The sequence below is a fragment of the Pipistrellus kuhlii genome, unplaced genomic scaffold, assembly GCF_014108245.1.
Source record: "Pipistrellus kuhlii isolate mPipKuh1 unplaced genomic scaffold, mPipKuh1.p scaffold_m20_p_7, whole genome shotgun sequence".
NCBI classification, from domain to species: Eukaryota; Metazoa; Chordata; class Mammalia; order Chiroptera; family Vespertilionidae; genus Pipistrellus; species Pipistrellus kuhlii.
Genome location: NW_023425573.1, coordinates 5,827,722 through 5,847,268, shown reverse-complemented (window position 1 = coordinate 5,847,268; position 19,547 = coordinate 5,827,722). Strand labels below are relative to the sequence as shown.

The 19,547-nt window shown below is 40.4% G+C and overlaps 1 protein-coding gene across 11 annotated transcripts in view; it reads left to right on the top strand.

Moving 5' to 3' along the window:
* The first annotated feature begins 298 nt into the window (after positions 1–298).
* The window catches only part of MAP2 (microtubule associated protein 2), a 222,836-nt gene continuing 203,587 nt past the window's right edge, over positions 299–19,547 (top strand). For 5 of the 11 annotated variants that reach the window (XM_045575766.1, XM_045575764.1, XM_045575763.1 and 2 more), the window contains exon 1: positions 300–515. The gene's annotated coding sequence lies outside the window, so the exon portion shown is untranslated. Of the gene's footprint in view, positions 516–19,547 lie in introns of all 11 variants that reach the window. The other 6 variants (XM_045575759.1, XM_045575762.1, XM_045575761.1 and 3 more) reach the window with 2 other exon arrangements.

The window sequence follows — 19,547 nt, the reverse complement described above, 5'->3', positions numbered from 1 at the left end:
GGGGTCGGAGGGGCTGGGACCAGCGGAAGGCGGGGCCGGGACCAGCGGAAGGCGGGGCCGGAGGGGCTGGGACCAGCGGCGGAGGGGCGGGGCCTGAGGGACGGGGGCGGGGCCGGGGCCGGAGGGGCTGGGACCAGCATGGGGCGGGGCCGGAGGGGCGGGGCCTGAGGGGCTGGGACCAGCGGCGGAGGGGTGGGGCCTGAGTGGCAGGGGCGGGGCCTGAAGGGCTGGGGGCGGGGCCGGAGGGGCGGGGCAGTGCCGGAGGGGCGGGGCGGCGAGCACTCGGGCCGGACGCTCGGGCGGCGCGGGTTCTCCTCGGCGCCGCGGCGGCAGCATCCTCCTCCTCCTCCTCCTCCTCCTCCTCTCGCTCTATTTTCTCTCCTCCGCTCCTTTCTCCATCGTTCCCTTCTCCTCCTCCCTCCCCTGCCCCGGCTCCCGCCCCACTGCCCCCGGGGCGTTAGGTCCGAGGACCCGGCGCCGGGGCGGCGACCGCGGGGCACCCGGACCCGCGCCAGGTAAGAGCCGCGCGCCCGGTCCGTCCCGGCGCCTCTCCGGGCCGCCGTCCGGGGCTGCTGCCCGAGACCGGGGGATGGGGACCCGGGGAGGGGAGGGACCGGGCGGGGAGGGACCGGGCGGGGAGGGGGCCGGGCGGGGAGGGGAGGGGTGTCCGGTCCCCGGCGCCGGGCGGCGGGCACAGGTGGCTGAGCCGCCTCCCACCTGCAGGAGCTCCGGCCGTCCAGGTGCCCCGCGGGGCCGGGACGCTGTGGGTGCGGGAGAGGGTAGGTGGGTGGGAGAGGGTAGGTGGGCACCGCTGGACCCGCCGGGGTGCACCGCGGGGTGGGACACCTGTCCGGAGCTCAGTGACCTGCGGGGAAGGCGAGGCGGACTGAGAAGATAATGGGGCTGGAGGCAGGAGGCGGCTCTGGGCATCGGCTGCAGGGGCTGCACGCGGAGGGATGCGGGAGAGGCAGCCTGTCCATTGGACACCATTTCCCTGCGATTCTCCCAGAAACAGCTGGGAGGAAGGATCCATACGTATTTATAATTTTCAGGAAAATGAAAAAAAAATCAATGTCTGGTCGGATGAGAGGGCGGGACACACACACAAAAAAAATGAGTCTGGGGCTGGAGCATCCACAGCCTTCCCCTGTAAGCCATGGGGTGGGAGGGGCGTTGCTGTACATCTCTTTCATGTATAGAGAGAGAGCCCGTTTTGGAGGCTGCAGTGCGGCGTGCCCTCCTTCCCCGGCCTTGGCTTTTGTGGAAGGAAGACCATGGGAAGAGCGGGTGTGTAAGAGGGGTGGGGCCGGGGCGGGGGGCGGGGAGGGTAGCAGAGCAGATAGGGTCCAAAAAAATGCCTTGGGAACTGGAAATGGATGTCACACTACCCGGGGCTTTGTCAGAAAATAAAAAGCTCTCGTTGGCAACAAGCCTGTTAGTAACAGTCGCTGTGTGCTCTCTGCTATGCATCCCCAGGCCCTTTAACACAGACTCAGTGTGGAAGGTTTGTGTGTCAATGCATAGACATACATACACTCACTCATGCACACATGTGCACTTATGCACACAACACGCATGTACACACATGTGCTATTCCATATCTATATATCTATGTATCTATCTATCTATCTCTATCTCTATCTCTATCTCTATCTCTATCTATCTATATCTATCTATCTATCTATAGATATATGATATTACAAAAGGGAGTGGATCATAAAGCACCAATCTTTTTAAATTCATCTCTCAGGGTTTGGGAATCACGGTGTAGATGACTCTGCAGTGCAAACAAAGGGAGATTGTTATGGCGTGTAATTTTGATTCGCGGCAGGGCGATTGATGACTGTTGGGAAGGAACCAGCTTCCATGGGAAAGGTATTAAGTGTTTGAAAACGGCCACTCGGGAGAGGCAGGGACAGCGTGGAGTTGAGGCGGCGGAGCACAACGCCCTTTAGGTGAGCCCGGGCTGCAGGTACCGGCGGCCTGAAGCAGAGCTGTCACCCTGTCATTTCACTGGGTGCAATTATGCTTTTTTTTTTTTTTTTTGCCATGAAAGAAGATTAAATAAATAAAAGCTACTCGGAATGCCCAGGAGGAATACTACCCTCTTTGACCAGACCGGGACACAGAACAGCCTTTCACTGGGCAGCAGACGTCTGTGCATTCTGGTAGAATCTTTATGGATTTGTAAATCCTGGGGCTCGCAGTCACCCCTCCCCCTGCGTGCAGGACAGTATCCTTCCACCCAGAAAAGACAACAAAGGCCTTTTTTCTTCCTTTCAATAAAGAATATTATATTTGTGTGTGTATGTTCATGTTGAGTTCCTGGTCACTGTATCTGGTTATCGTAGGTTTCCGTCTGTAGTCATGATTTGCATATTACCAGAGCTGTTAGGATCCGAGGTACATGGTTTACTTAATTCTAATTTACAGTATTTCACAGCTTGCTATAGTATTTCATTTCTGAAAGGACATATTTTTTTAAACCTCCAACAGAAAAATTGCTTACAGGAAATCTGGAGACCTAAACAATTTAAAAATGGAGCCTCCTTTTAAAAAAATAGTATTTTGGTTACATTCATCTTATTTTCTTTGTTTCTCTCATTTTTTATCCCCCCCCCCCCCCTTTCTGTCAAGTAACCTGCTTCTTTCTGGCTGGCTGGGCTGCTTTGAGCTCCTAGTTCTGTCTAGACTACCAAGAGCAGAGCCAGTGTTCTCAAGATTTCAGATTTAGGGTTTGTTTATTCTCTGCAGCAACTCTTTCAGGACGACTTGTTTACGGCACCTTCTCAGGGAGGAGGAGGAAGAATGTGCTGAGAGAGCATGACCCAGTGAAACTGGTACAGCCATTACCTCACCGCGCTGCTCCTCAGCTTGGTGGAGAGAGCAGGCATCCTCCCGGTGGAAACCGAACACCAGGAGCACACCCCCTCCAGGCTTCCCCACGCAGCCCCCAGGAATGCGGCTCTCCTGAGGGTGAAGGGATATTTTCTTTTCTATGTGTTCCTTTTCGGGGCTCTTGAACTTGGTCAGAAATATGCAGCCAGAAATGAAACTTGGCACAGGATCCTCTAAGCCTGAAGGAGTAACTTCATTCCTTTACCACTTTTGACTTAAATCAGCTTGCGAATTTTTTAAACATCAAGAAGGAGAAGGAAGAAAAATACTTATTGGTATATTTTTGCAGACACACATGTTTTGTTTTGAATTTTACTAGCAACTGGATAACAGACTGGACTGCTGTGCTTTTGAGAACTATAGTTGGATTTTGAAATTAAGTAGTTATTAATTTGCTTAGATGTATTCATGAAAATATGTAATTATCCATTGCTATCTATGTGAGACAGACCATATGAAACCAACTTGGGGGTTTTAGTATGCAAGTTATTCTGATTAATGAATTCTTTTTTTAATATATATATATTTTTAAATTGAGTTTAGAGAGAGCAAAAGGGAAGGTTGGAGGAGAGAGAGAGAGAGAGAGAGAGAGAGAGAGAGAGAGAGAGAGACAGACAAACATTGATGTGAGAGAGAAACATTGATCAGATGCCTCCAGTATGCAGCCCAACGATGCTCAACTAATGGGGCCATACTGGCCATTAGGGCATGATTAATGAATTCTTTTAATGCATAATTTCCTTTTGACAGATTAAGATAAAGAATCTTAAATAACAGATACCATAGATGATAACAGTGCTTCCAGGTCAATACTATACTCCGAAATGTTAAAAGTGGTCATTTAGGTAAGGCATTAAGTGAAGAAATCTGTTAACATTTTGACATAGTCTTTTGTAATTCTTTCAGATATCTTTTTATTTTTTTCTACTTTAATTCTCTTCAAGCTATGTGATCTTACAAGTAAAATTAATTTTTCTAAGAGGCTTTTTAACATATAGCAAAATAAAGATAGGAACTTATGAATTTAAGGAATTGATTGATAAAGTTGGAGGAATTTATTTCTTTTTAAAAATGTGTTTTTATTGGTTTTTAGAGAGGAAGAAGAGAGAGAGAAGAAGAGGATGAGTGAGAAGGAGGGAGGGAGAGAGAAGAAGGGAAGGAGAAGGAGGGAGGGAGAGGGAGAGAGAGAGAGAGAGAGAGAGAGAGAGAGAGAGAGAGAGAGAGAGAGAGAGAGAGAGAAAGAAATGAGAGACATACATCAATGGGCTGCCTCCTTGAGCCCCAAACCCTGGCAGGTGCCCTGACCTGGAATCGAACTGGTGACCTTTCAGTGTACGGGACGGTGCTCAATCAACTGAGCCACACTGGCGGGATTTGTTTCTTTTCTGAGAAGAAACATTCAGGGGTAGCTGTTGTGTGACAGACCTGACACATAGCGCCAGGTACTGCCCCCAGACATGGAGTCAGTTACTTAGGGCCTCAAGGACAAGCTTTGAGGCATCAATTATATAAGTTACACACACCTTCTTTATGCCACACATATATGTATTTAAATCAGAGAATGATAAACTCTGACTCTTTTAGAGTGTGTGTGTATGTTTATATACACATCACTTACCATCTCTCAACTGCTTCAGTCATTCTGGTGTCAGACATGTCATTAAATGCTGGATAGCACATGAACATTCCAATTCAGAGTTTTCTGAGAAACACCTTTTGATATTCTCAAAGAGTTATCAGTCCCAGAAATTGATTCCAGGCACCCAAGCAGTTACATAACTGCATAGACGTGGTACAAAAAGGGACAAAAGTCAAGAGAGAAGGTCTGTGGGAAGGTTTGGATGCATGGGTGGGGCTAAGGGAGATGATGAACTAATGCACATTCTCAGCTAATAATTGTCCACTTAGGACGGAGGTGAATTTTGTCTAAGTGGGTGGTGAGGGAGGACATCTGTTTTGTTTTTCTACCTCAACACGATACTACCTCCCTTGTTACTTTCATCTGATGGTCATTGGCATTTCCTTGTAAAATTTATTAAGGATATTTATTGAAAGCAATTCTGCAGTGAACTAAAAATTTTAAAATAATGTGGGCACAATTAGTTGACTTGTAATGAAAAACACTTTGAATCTATTATTTGAACTTAATCTTTCCTGTTCAAGAGAGAGAACCTTTCCTTTGAGTGGTAGTATCACAACTGATACCTCTTACATATTCATTTTAGTGAAATCCAGTGGAAATTAAGGCAACATAAAGAGCTCAGAATTTCCTCTTTCAGTCAGTCGTTAAGTTTATATTATGGACTTTGGGGGAAAGTTTAGACAATTTGTTTCCATAAAAGACACATGCTTTTCTTCCTGATTTAGAAAGGAAGGAGTTTTGTTTTTTTGAACTTGAACAATCCATACTGATGCCTCCAGATGAACTGAATCAGTGTTTAAACTTGGCTCTATGCACAAGGGGAATCCAACAAAAATAGCCAGTTTGAAATTTTTTTCTGATTTATAGAACCATGCAATGTTCTAAAAAACATTGAAGAGCATCTTGGACAGAATAAATTAAGCACTGTATGTATATATATGTATGTATACATATATGTATATATGTATGTCTTTGATCATGCTTCCTTTCTAAATCAGGAAGAAAAGCTACTACCTTGTTTTCCCCCCCATTATTTGTACCCAAAGTTTAGCTCCTGGGTAGGGGTGGCAGTGAGGAATCATTCATTCCACAATCCCACTTGATTCTGTTCCAATTCTGATTACATTCCTGCTCTCTGAGCTCAGGGTGAGGTGAATCACCTGTGACTTTCACATGAATATAAAAGAGAGAGAGACTCAGAGTCCCAAAACCATCCCGACCTGCTACATGCCAGCTGCACCACTGAACACGGTGAGGCTGACCGTGCCCCGGGAGCGCTGACAGGCTCCCGCCCCAGGGCCATTCCTGTGATTGGGCTCTCGGGGCAGAGCTCTCCGCTCTTTGGGGACGTGTGCCCAGACTCAAGGTGCTTGGAAAGCAAAGGAGTTTTGTTTTTTTGAACTTGAACAATCCATACTGATGCCTCCAGATGAACTGAATCAGTGTTTAAACTTGGCTCTATGCACAAGGGGAATCCAACAAAAATAGCCAGGTTGAAACTTTTTTCTGACTTATAGAACCATGCAATGTTCTCAAAAATAGATTTCCTTTTCATCCCCCAGCTTTCACATTTTTAGCTAACGGGAACTGAGCTAGAAAAGCCGTGGGCCCATGTGTCTGTGCCTGCTTCCTCTTACATTCCCACTCTTGTAAGTCTTCCTATTTCTCTGCCTCCAGTGCTCCATCTCTCTGGGTTTTACTTTTTTCCCCTTCTTCTTCCAAAGAGACAGCAATTGAAATAAGAAGTAGGCGTTTCCATGGTTACTGTGTTCTGCAGAGCTTTACCAGCACCCATCCGCTCAGGCCTTGTAGAGTCTTAACTTGACAAATAGTTGAAAGGCATGAAGAGCATCTTGGACAGAATAAATTAAGCAGAAACCATGCTTAAATATTTAAAGAGAAGCTTCTTCATAGTCAGTGAAAACTGAAACTGTACCACTATCTAGGGAATGGAGGGACTCTCCTGTCACTCTTCGGTGAGAAGATGTTAGATATCATGTTCTGATGTCTACATTATGTTCTAAGCATGTGAGGAACATGCTTAATCACCCCTCATAACTGGAGTGCTGTTTTGTCACTGAGTGGATGTTACAGAACTTCTAAAATATTTACCATGCCCACCTGTGAAAGAATGGGCTGTGCAAGTGGTCTTACCTTGGCGTTTCTTTATTTTGAGTCATAAATGAAGGCAGAAGGCCAACTTAATCTCACACCAGAAGTCTACACTTATGAAAGCGGATCTTCCAAAATAAGATATTCTGTGCTCTTCTTCTTAGATGTGGTTGATTGAGTTAATCGTATAAAAAACTAAGTGACCTATAAAGAATTGAGGTATAGCTTTTAGTAAACGATGTGCTTGGGAAGGACTCACTCTCTGTCTGTCTTTCACTTAAGCATCAGGCTAGTGAGCCCTCAGTATTTCTAATATCATGGTCCATAAATCATTCCTCCATTCGTTTATTTACTTTAAAATACAGTTATTGGATCCCCACTGTACAGCAGAACCCTTTTTGAATGTGTGAGATTTTGAGATGAACCCTACACATCCCTGCCCTCGTGGAGCTTCCATTCTAGTAGCAGGAGACAAAAACTAACAAGCGAACCAGTAAGTGAATGGACATTTCAGACAATAAAAACACGGAAAGGAATAGGGCACAGAACCACACAACAGAGCTTGTCTGGGATGGGCTGGGCTGCCTCTGGAGACATGAGTAATGAGAAGTAGTCAGGGGCAGGAATAACCAGGGGAACAGCGAGAGCAATGGCCTCGAAGCGGGAAGAAGCCTGTTCCTCCCATGTTTTCACTTTTATCAATTCGGTATGACTTGATAATGATTCTTAGACATAATAAGGCGCATTCGAGAAACCAGTGTAAGAACGGTGGCACTGGAGCCTAATGAACGTGGTAGAGGGTGTGGCACGGGAGATCAGAGCAGAAGGCAGGCAGGCGGCGTGGGTCCTCTTCACCACGAGGAGGGATTTCAGTTTTGTTTGACTTGCAGCGTGTTCTAATTTTTCAGGGAGTAGAAGGAGAATTTTTTTTTAAAATCTCATAAAAGCTTTTAAAGATTAATTATATCTCCCAAATCCCTGCAGCTATATCTGTATCTTATTCACTAATGTGTTAAATCACAAGAGAGACATGATTTAGAAAATCAGAAGTCAATGGTGGATATAAGACTTTTGTTATCCTGATCTAGTATAATGCTCTAAACATAGGCAACCTAAAGGGTGTCATTTTCTTTAGGTATCAGAGAATTACATGTGTAAGTAATGTTAACCCCTTGTAGCCTTTTTCTGCCCCAAACTAAGTTTTTTGTTTTTTTTTGTTTTTTGTTTTTTTGTTTTAAATCTAAACAGAAAAGTACAAATCCAAGTTTGAGAAAAGCACTGAGAGGAGTCATTCTATTGGAATAGTTTCAATATGAATGTGTTCAATGGCTATTTTCCCACAACAGCTTTAGTTGTAAACAAGACCAGAGTACTGAACCAACATAGTACTGACATTTATAAATACATTAACAGAGCAACACATATTGGTTTCTTTGAGGCAGTGACCTAAATCTCTTGATAATTTAGTAAGTGAGCCGATCGATCCAATTTCATAATCATCTTCAAAGAACAGCATGTCCTATAAGATAAGACTGTACACACTCAGTGGAGGGAGGTGTATCACCATGTGGAGAAGCTAAAGATCTCCCGTGGGATTCAGGGCATGGAGGGGGATGCCTGAGTGGCTGGGTTTGGAAAAGCTGCCAGGTAGGACAATCATAAAAGCAAGAGCACTGAGGTGACAATGAGCAAGACATACCAGCTGGCCTGTTGTAGATGATTTCTTTTTGAGAAAAGTGGGATGAGTGGATGGATGGTCTTCTATTTCTAGAGATTCTTGAATACTGGCTGGACTTGTTAGGAGTTGGTTTTATCATAAGTCCATTGCAGTCATTCCATTGACCTGGAGAGTAGCGTGAGGAAAGTGACAAATTTGTAAGACACATTTGAGAGGATCTGGTTTTTCTATAGAATTTCTATATATGGTGTGGCTTAGAGACTAACAGTCTTGTTCAGGGGTTATGGTGGCAGACATTTTCACGAACAACTGAGAAATACCAATATCAAAGAATGGAGGTGGGAGACATTGATAGAGATGGTGGAGTGAGGAATACCATTTCTTTGGCATCTTCAGGAAGAGAGACTTGAGAGAGCCAAGAGTTAGAAGCCATGTAGAACTATTGTCAGTGAATAATATGGGTTCCTGTTGGTGTTATGTCATGTTCATGCAAAATATGTATTTTTAAAAGGACATTGGGCTTTGGAAAACAAAGCAAAGAAATAACGATGAATTGCAATTCAACAATCTCTCTGACATCCCAGCCATACTGGAAATGCACCACATGATTTCATAGATTAATTGCATAAATAGTTACTGAAAATCAATGTGTGTATATATCTAAGCAAACACAGATTTTCTTGCAAAAAATTACAAACACATTTTTGTTAGATATTTATTCTATTTTAAATGTTTGCATTCTAAATATGTTTTAATATCTTTATAACTAATATCATATGGCAGGGGTTGGCAAACCATACTGTAAAGGGCCAGATAGAAAATGTTTTAGGCTTTGTGGACTATATACAGTATCTCCCAATGGCTCCTTTCTGCTCTTGTGGGAAGAAAGAAGCAATAAACAATATGTAAACACATGGGTATTGCAATGTTCCAATGAAACTTTTTTTTACAAAACCAGGTGACAGGCCCATTTGACCTATGACTAGTTTGTGAACACCTGGCATATATTGTCATAGTTGAACGTGAGTCTAGAAAATGCCTTTGAAATGATAATCACCATACTTTGAAGAAGAGGCCATAAGTACATGAGGACTCTGTAAGGAACTAATTCCCTCCTTCCCTTTAAGAAGACCCATCGGGGGAACCTTTAGATTTCTCTCAAGGCAGAGCATACTAGGCACTGGAGACCTTTCCTGGGCCACTGGCTTGATCTTATTGTGCAGGCACTGGTTTGTTTTTGTTTTTATCCATTCGGTATGACTTGATAATGATTCTTAGACATAATCAAGGGGAGCATCATGATAAATGGCAATGTTCTTCTTTAAAAGTTAAGAAACATAGAGGAAAAATACCATATAAGAAAAAGATACATTAAAAAGCCTTTGGAGGTTAGATAATTAGAAGTTTATCCCACCTTTTCAGTACTTGCATTTTAGATGACTAATTGTTTCACTGCAATCACTTTGTATGGTTTAGTTTTGCAGAGAATTGGAAATAATAAGTTGCATTTCAGTCAGATAGGAAGATAGACAAAATCATGGGTGATGGGCCTTGAGTACATGTAGAACAGAATTTCAATGGATATCATTGCCCAGGTACAGTGTACAGAGCAATGATCATAATTTCATTTTATGCAAAGAAGTATTAAATTAGTCATGATAAAAAGCTGGCCAAAAATAATCACATTTTATAGTAGATGTCAGCTGTGGAGGAAAGCTGGTCTGTAAAGAAGGGTGTAAATGGAGTATGCATATTTAACCTTGAGAACAACCTCTTTATTATCTTAAAATAACTCTTTCAAGGTTAAAATTGGTTGGCATTTCTGTATTATGTGGGGTTATTTTTGATAGACAAAACATATAAAAAACATATAAAAAACCTCAGGAACCTGTGAATAACTCCCCTGGATTTATTCACCACCCTTTCTCTGGGCAGAGATTGAGGAAAAGAGATTGAACTAGACCCGTGGTCGGCAAACTGAGGCTCATGAGCCACATGCAGCTCTTTGGCCCCCTGAGCGTGGCTCTTCCACAAAATACCACGGCCTGACCGAGTCTATTTTGAAGAAGTGGTGTTAGAGGAAGTTTAAGTTTAAAAAATGTGGCTCTCAAAAGAAATTTCAATCGTTGTCCTGTTGATATTTGGCTCCGTTGACTAATGAGTTTGCCGACCACTGACCTGGACAGAGTGGCACTTATTCAGGCCATTTCTGGACTGATGTCATAGTTCTCAAAATGGGGTGAAAACTAACCTTATGATGACACTGTAAATCTCTGGTCACATTTATTATTATATGTCATCTTCATAAAATCTAGGTGTACAGGTGTCCACAAGATATAATGTAGTTAACATAGAAACACTATTTAAAATTTGAGATTATGATGATATACAGTTAGTTATAATGTAATCTAGTAATAGAACAGAAATGAACCCCTTGTTGGAAAAAACTATACCAAATCTAATGAGCATTTCATTTTACACTTAAATATAATTTACTGAGTATTACTCTGGCTACTTAAGGTAATAAAATTAAAAAGTAAAACCCTTGAAATTGTCCGTGAACATTCTGATGACTCATCACCGAAAGTCTATGAAAGTTTCTTCTCCATTTCTGAGATTAGTGACGGTAGAATGGAGAACTGAGAGGGGACTTCTAGGACTATCACTCCGTATAGCTCCAGCTTGACTATGCATTGTTATTTCTTGGAACTCACATTGCTTCTCTGTTTTATCATTTTTATGACTTCACACTTGATTACCTAATTCCACAACTACCTGTGACTGCTAAGGTCCACATTTATATAATCCTGTACTCTTTTGAACAAGTAGAGTGTGTATGTATGATTTATTTATAAAAGGCAACTTGTCTACCCAGACTGACTCTTAAAGGAAATACCAAAAAAAGTCCATGACCTCCTTGGCCCTTAGTTCATTATCTTTTAAAATGATGATAGTTGCCAAAAGATTTCTCAAGTGTGTGTGTGTGTGTGTGTGTGTGTGTATTTTAGATCTAAGAATCTGGAAGTTGGACTAGAGCTATCTTTTGGAATGATTTTTTTTTCCCCTCAAAAAATGAAAGAGTAAAAAAAAAAAAAATGCTCTATGGGCTACAGTTTTCTTCTTCCAAAGAAAAAGGCAGTGCTGGCAGATGTAAAAAGATGTAAATATATGTTATCTATGGGTCACGCCAGCCATTCTTAGAACAACTTGAAATTAAGTAGCTGTAGTACTTTTGGACATAAAGCTGAGCAGTTCGCAAAAATTGAAGGCAAAGCTAAGTCATTCCAGTAGTTGGTACTAGTGTATACAACATGACTAGACATGGTCAGTACACTTAATGTATTTGAAAGAGGATGTAAATAAGTATAATATCTTACAGACTCATTTATTTTATTGTTTACTAGAGGCCCAGTGCATGAAATTCACACATGGTGTGTGTGTGTGTGTGTGTGTGTGTGTGTGTGTGTGTCCCTTAGCCCAGCCTGCATCCCCACCAATCTAGGACCCCTCGAGGGATGTCAACTGCCTGTGTAGGCCCAAACCTGGTGGTAGTCAGACATCCCTCTCACAATCCAGGACTGCTGGCTTCCAACTGCTCACATGCTTGCCTGCCTGCCTGCTCTTACTGTTTCTGCCTGCCATCCAGATCATCCCCTAATCACTCATCTGCCAACCTGATCAATGCTTAACTGCTACCCTGCTGGCCCACTTGCCCCTAACTGCCCTCCCCTGTCAACCTGGTCACCCTAACTTCCCTCCCTTGCCAGCCAGGTTGCTCCTAACTCCCCTCTCCTACTGGCCTGATTATCCACAACTGCCCTCCCCTGCTGGCCATCTTGTGGTGGCCATCTTGTGTCCAAATGGGGGCAGCCATATTCGACCACATGGGGGCAGCCATCTTGTGTGTTAGAGTGATGATCAATTTACATATCACCTCTTTATTATATAGGATTATAGTCTACACAGTAACTAGCATGATAAATTAAAAACTATTCTATTACAATACATTGTGTTTATATTTATTTCTGTACTATTGTATGTAAGCTGTTTTCATTTTCATAGAGTAGTTACTATTTTAAATATTTATCTTTGAAAAATCCAGTAATCTCATTTTTAAAGTAGAGAATATGATACCTTAGTCACTACATAATTTTTATTTGGTTGGTTGTATAGTATCTACAAGATACCATTGCTAAGATAATTGTGTGGATGAAGGGAATGGCCAGGAAATATTTTTGAATGAATGAATGGTTTTAGAGAAAATAGCTTAGAGTCTCACAAAATTTGATAAGATTTGTTTGATCTTATACCAAAAAGTAGATGATAACTCTTTATTTGGATGGTCAGATATGAAGGAATTAAAAAAAAAATCTTTCTTTTAAAAACACATAAACAAATCCCATTTGTCTAACATACCCTATCTTTGCCTTTGTTTATGACAAAGAAGGCCTTATCACCCTCTTTTTGAGACATAGGGAATGCCATTTGACTCTGGGCCGCAATTTCCTAATCTACATGGGATACATTTAATTATCTTCAAGACTGCTTCCCATTCTATGGTTAATTGAAACTGCATTGCATTAATTCACATTTGCACAAATCAATTTGTCTTGTTAGCTAGCTATTCACCCAGCAAAGATTTTGGCGATTGGAATGCTGAACAGGTAAGCTTTTTATTAGGGAAAGGTGAACGTCACAAAGAAAGATTGGATTAGTAGGTGCCATTCAGAGGAACAATTCCACCCAGTGTGAACACATCTATTTCATCTTCATCAAAAGTTCATTAAGAACCAGATAGGAGCCCCCTCCTGGGATGAGCCATGTTAGCAGTAAGGAGAAAAAAAACAAGTCCGCATCCTTACTCTCCAGTAGCTTGTCAGGGAATCAAGGAAGACAGCTGTCTCACATCTTTTGAATAACTAAACTGGCTAGAAATGAACACGTATGACATCACTAATTTACCTGCCTAAAAGTACTTGTGGGAGGAAACACATAGGTGAATATCTTTAAAAAAAAAAAACACCCCAAGTCATAATACGGTTATGTGTTAAATGAGTGACACAATAACCAGAGGTGTTGGGAAGATAAGAGTGAGCTAGGGTTTTAGGAAAAGACTAATGCAAATATATGCACTTGGAAGATACTTGCCCTCCTGTAGCTGGTTTGGATTCTAAAAAGAAAAATGAATTGTTTTGGAAAAAATATTTTGCAATAGAAAGGCAAATAATGTTGTATTCACTATTATATATAATATTATGTTTTGTTTCTTTGTAAGTTTTAAAGCAGTATATTAGACTTATGTATAAAATGTTTCTTATAAGTCATTTAAAATTTAACTGCAGATCTGCAAATATCCATTTAAATTCCCCGAGAATGTCTTCATTTCAAATGTAAAATCTTTAGAAGACACTAGGCTTTGGAAAGAAGGAAAGAAGAAAGAGGTGTGCCCATAGTATTTATGGTAGCATTTCTCAGGGCAGAGGCCAGCTGTTTTGAAACTAGAATGAAAATGTAGATTATCAAAAGGGAACAATGAGAGCCCTCCCCCTTTTTTTTCAATGACCAGTGCAATCACATAAGAAAAGTGTTTGGGAAGATTTTCTCCTGTGCACAAGTCACGAATGATGAACTGGAAGGTTGTTAGGGAAGTGATTTACAAGGACTAAGTGGACATGACCCATGGATTGTCTAGTACTCTGAGCAGTTGAATTAACCCAGGAACAGACCTTCAGTTCTGCTGGCCCTGAATCCACATCACGAGATAACCATGCATGGAATTTAGGGAGTCAGTGCATCAGTAGCATAGCGGGACTGTCAATTGAGCTACAGTGCTGGCATGAATTGCATTTCAATTCATGTGGTTTTATGAATCAAGACAGAGTTGTTTGAATACAATGCACACAGTCAGTGGGAACAAAATAGACACATGGGACAAAATAAAACGATTATGCATGAACTTGGCTAGATGGTCTATATTAGCTGTAAGATAAAGAATCCATGATAGCTTTTAAATCCAAGGATTTTTCACAAATAAATTACTATTTTTGTTTAAATTTAAGTGCTTCAGAAAAAGCACTACACATAAATCATACAAGTTTGAATGTCATTTGAACTGACCTTTCAATAATAATATTTAATGTCTTTCAGACATCATGGTTCTGTGATGAAAAAAAAAATAAGTCAAATGCCAGTGAGTAGATAAAACTGTAAATATATAAAATTTATAGTTGGGTTTTACACAAACTATGAACATGAGAGGATAAAAGAATTTTAAACTCTAAAACTTTGGGGTGTGGGGGCCCTATACACATTTTTATAAAACATTGATCGATGATTTTGTCTTTTATATGACCATAAAGTTTATATGGGCTACTGAACAATTTATTTCGTGTTCAAATAGTTAAGGTAAAATCATAGCTCATGTCTGAAATAAGGAGTTTGATTAGCAAATAAATGTTTAATTATCAACTTAAATTTTTGCACTCACCTCCACACCAACACACCTTTTGGTTTAGAACCATGACTCTTTTTCTATGAACACTCTTGCTGGTTGATCTGTGCCATTCTCAAAGCTTTAACAGGCACCTAAACCTCCAGTTTGGGCTTCCTTTCTGAGACTCAGCTTTACATATCCCGCTGTCTTCCAGGTGGTTCCACGTGGGCTCTGTAGGCATCCGAAAACCGCCATGTTCACAACCCAACTTATTTCAATAGCCATCCTACATTCCTCTTACAGCCCCTCTTTTAGGCAATGGAACTATTCCAGGTCAGAAACTATAAGTCATCCTGGTCTCCTCATATAATATTTCCTAAATATATATTTTTTCACATTTTTGTTTTTTTCACCTCTACTCTCTTCACCTTTTGTCTGAAATACAGCAACTGCTTCCAATCCTTTTTCAATAAATGCAGTCTTTATAAGACCTTGATTGATATTTCTAAACCATCTATCCAGTACACTCTTTGTTCAAAATCCTCCTTCTCCCTCTCTCTCTCTCTCTCTCTCTCTCTCTCTCTCTCTCTCTCTCTCTCTCTCTTTCTCTCTCTCTCTCTCTCATAGAAAGCCAGGGAAATCTAAGGGTATGCTAGCTCTTCAATCTTATTTCAACCACTCCCTGCCTATATTTTTGGTCTCCCTCAAATCTACTAAACTCCTATAATTTTGTACCCATCACTTGCTCTATTCTTCCCATCATAGTTTTCTTTGCCCCATGACTAACTTCTGTTCATTTTAAAAAACTAGATGAGCTTTTGTATTTCTCTCTCTATCTGGATGTTATGCTTCTTGAAGGAAGTATCCTATTCATCTTTGCAAATTCTGTATCTAGCAGGGTGCCTGGCATATATAATACACACTCAGTAATTATTTGTGGAACTGAAACAATGCTTCTTGGTTCTGTTTAGCTTTTGCTGTTGATTACTTTGAATAAATGGGTGCATGCCTACTACACTGAGTTTTCATCAGGGAGCTAACTTTAGTCAAATACTTTAGAATACCAAGTATTTAAAAAAAATATTTTTATTGATTTCAGAGAGGAAGGGAGAGCTAGAGAAAGATAGAAACATAATGATGAGAAAGGATCCTTGATCAGCTGCTTCCCACATGCCCCACACTGGGGATCAAGCCCACAACTCAGGCACATCCCCTGACTGGCAATGGAACTGTGACTTCCTGGTTCATAGGTTGATGCTGGACCACTGAGCCACACTGGCCAGCTCCAAGAATTTTTTTAATTATTATTATTTTTTTTTATCATGCTACAATCTCTTTACCATCTATACCCAAACAGCGTTTGTTTCGTTTTTCTACCTAACCCTGGGTAAAGTAAAAGCTCTGAGCCCGTTTTTCACCTTCAGGAGTTCCTATCCCAACAGGTTCTTGTGAGAGTTACCCGTGATCGCTTATGTGAAAATGGTGCACAGTGTCAGGGGCAGCACTGGACATAGTAAATATGCAGTAAGCTTTCAGAAAACATGAGTCATAATGCTTTCTGATTTTTTTTTTTATCATTGCTATTAGAAAATGAAGGAAATGAGGACTTCTGACTTTAAGTCTGTCCTGGAGATTAAAGTATGAAATTTATATGTCTATCACATTCAGTATTTCTTGTCTTTCCTCAAGGATTAATTATATTGCTTGGTCTCATTGAATAAGAAAAATAATAATTTATACTTAAATAATACATAGTGAATGTTTTGCGATGCTAATTAGTATCTTGTAATTAAAAGTCTTGGATTATATCTAGCGAGGCTATTAGGTCAAATATAAACATACATTCCAATTGAACACAGCCAGTCAGTATTACATATGGAGAAGCAGAGCTGTTGACCTAAAATTAGAACTTAAACTGAGTTGATACTTTGAATCATGAACTTCAGTTTTTGGTTTCAGATTAATAAAATTAAAATAGTTTGTTAGAAGGGAAATAAAAATGAAAGCATACTTCAAATTCTATTGCAGTAACTTCTACAGGGGTTTGTAATTTATTTAACTTGTAGTTTAACTATAATTTTATTCAAACTGAGTCATCGAGACTTAGTTTGCTATTCAAATATCCTTTGAAGAAATGTGAAAAACAGTTTTTGCATTAAAATTTTTTAATTGAGAGAGAGCATTTTGTAAAATAGTGCACATTTAATTCTAAAAAAATTATAAAGTGCCACACTTAAAATTTTTTTTATTGTATTTAAAAAAGCATAAATCAAGGTGTTGTGATGATGGATGGATTACCAGTATTACTCAGAAGAAGATCTGGTTCATCATTTCAGTTTGAATGCAGTGTTGTTTTTGCCTGCCTCTGTAATCCACAAATTTCCCATGAACTATATAGCTTTAAAGCCTTTAGAATTAGAAAATAATATTTTGGGATCATTAAGAGTTGAGTTTATAATCTTTGAGAATATTCAGACTGTGATGCCTACTCCATAGTATCTAGTTAAATATACTTACAAATGGCTCCCAAATTAAGAAATTTAAAAAATTACGAGTATAGCACAATTTTATTCTAACACAGCTAATGGTCAGTAGGGACACTAATATCATTGTAGTCTTTAAGCTCTCAAGAGAGATATTTACAGTCACACTTTATTTGTTAAAACTGATCGAGATACACAAAATAGATTTCTGCTTAGGCAGTAGAGAGAGTGATATAACAACGACATCATATTCATTGCTCAGAATAGATTGACAGGGTGTGGTTTCATTGTTTGGGTTTTCTTAAAACCTTAAAGCTCTGTGGCACAGGTTTTTCAGCACAGACATTGCAACACATTTAAAACATGCAGCCAGAATGTGGGTGGAGCCAAGAGGAAACTGGTGCTCTTGTTTCTGATCGAATAGCAAAAATGACGCAGAACACAAGATTCTGCTGGCCACATAGTCTGCCTGAAGACAGGAGGATGTCATATTATGTAACATCTTAACTGTGATGACTTACTCAACATGATCAAGAAAATCATGTTCTACCAACAGTACAAAACTTGGGAATAACAATTAGCATTGGCAAACCATTTATCCACCCACACCTTCCAAGAAAATTACTCATACCAGCAATTTTGCATTGAGGTATTAAGCAGCACATTTTAATGATACGTGGGCTTAAACTCAACAAGGAGATGGAGCAGTGCTTTTCTTTTTTGCCTAAAGGCCATAAAGCATACTGTAAAGGAAATGAACAAAAAGCCACATGTTTTTCTGGCAATCACAACCTAAGTACCTGTGTCTCCTGCACATTGCAAAATGCCATGAGAAGAAAATCAGTATTCCATCACCGTGTTCATCTGCAAGGTGTCAAACAACCAAATAACAGAAGGTATTTGGATTTCTGGGAAATTGTTTAAAATGGTTCAACTTAATGCCATAATATGGTTATAAGCTTGGCGTGTTTTTAGAAAAAAAAATAGTTATTTAAGAAAGGTGTCACTTTTCATTATAGTTTCTCACTTTTTATTAACTACAGTTGTATTCATTGACTAACCAATCTCGATACAAAAGTAAAGGAAACTTGAGTAGATTACTGAGTGTGGTCATGACATACCTCCCTGGTTTCTTTAGATGTCTGTAGTTATGTCCAAGGGGTCTGTCTTAGATATTTTTTCCTCCTTTGACTTAAATTTAATGTTTCATTGTATATTTTATCCTTTTTTTTAATGGCAAAACAAAGATCCCAAGAATAGCTAGGTATATTTACCTTCTATGTCACCACCACCAGCCTCAGTTTTTAAAAGAGTATAGAGTTGCTACATTACATTATTTTGGAAATGTCAGATATTTAAAGAATAAAAATGGAACACACTTTAAATTTATAATGGAAAGTTTTTGATGTAGACAGTCAAGCTAGAACTACCTAGAAGTGAATGACCAAGGGAAACAACTTTATAGTAACAACAAAAGCACCTAAAATTACATGATTAAAACAGATGGAAGGGAGAGCAAGTTCTGGCTGTCTTATCTCTCCACCCAAGTTAGGATAAACACACCTTGGTTTTCTCAGATTATAGAAACTGGGTTTTTTCTTTGTGGAACCAATACCAGAGAGAGTCAAACAGTTTTCCACTTTACATCATCCTGCCACTCTAGTTAAGTACATTTTTTGAAGTCCTGGGCCCTCTATTGAGATTTGACTAGTCCATGCCAAGTTCAAATACAAAGAGCTGTATTCATTTTCCAAGACTTCAAAGGTTTGACAGTGCCAGTTGGATGGCAGATATTTCCTCAGATCTTACCTATCTAGGTACTACAGGTATTTTAAGACTACCCAGGTCCTCTAAGGCCAATAATTCCTTTTTTCTTTCTTTTTTTTTTTTTGGCAAAACTTCAGCTTGCCACTACACACATCTTGCTTCCCCTTTCTGGAACTGGTGCCTAGGTAAATAACTGGAGGAATGCAGGAAGGCACTAGAGAAAGTGCCTGGTTTCTTCTCCCAGATCTGAGTCCTACATGGACCTGAGACTGTGGGCTTCGTTAGTACCTAGACTAAGACAGGAGGCTTTCAGTGGCTTACAAGCATTCAAATTTAATTGTATCACTTCATGGATCCACCAAATACTACCCCACCAATATATCTTGACCCACTGAAGTGTTAGTAGCCATGTCTCCTTAAACCACCACTGGTGTCTTAGGCTGGTTTCTTTGAGCTCAGGATTCTATCTTTTCTAGGACTAAAGTATATCAAGGTCCATACAACCAAGCTACAGAATTCTCCTTAGCTAACATC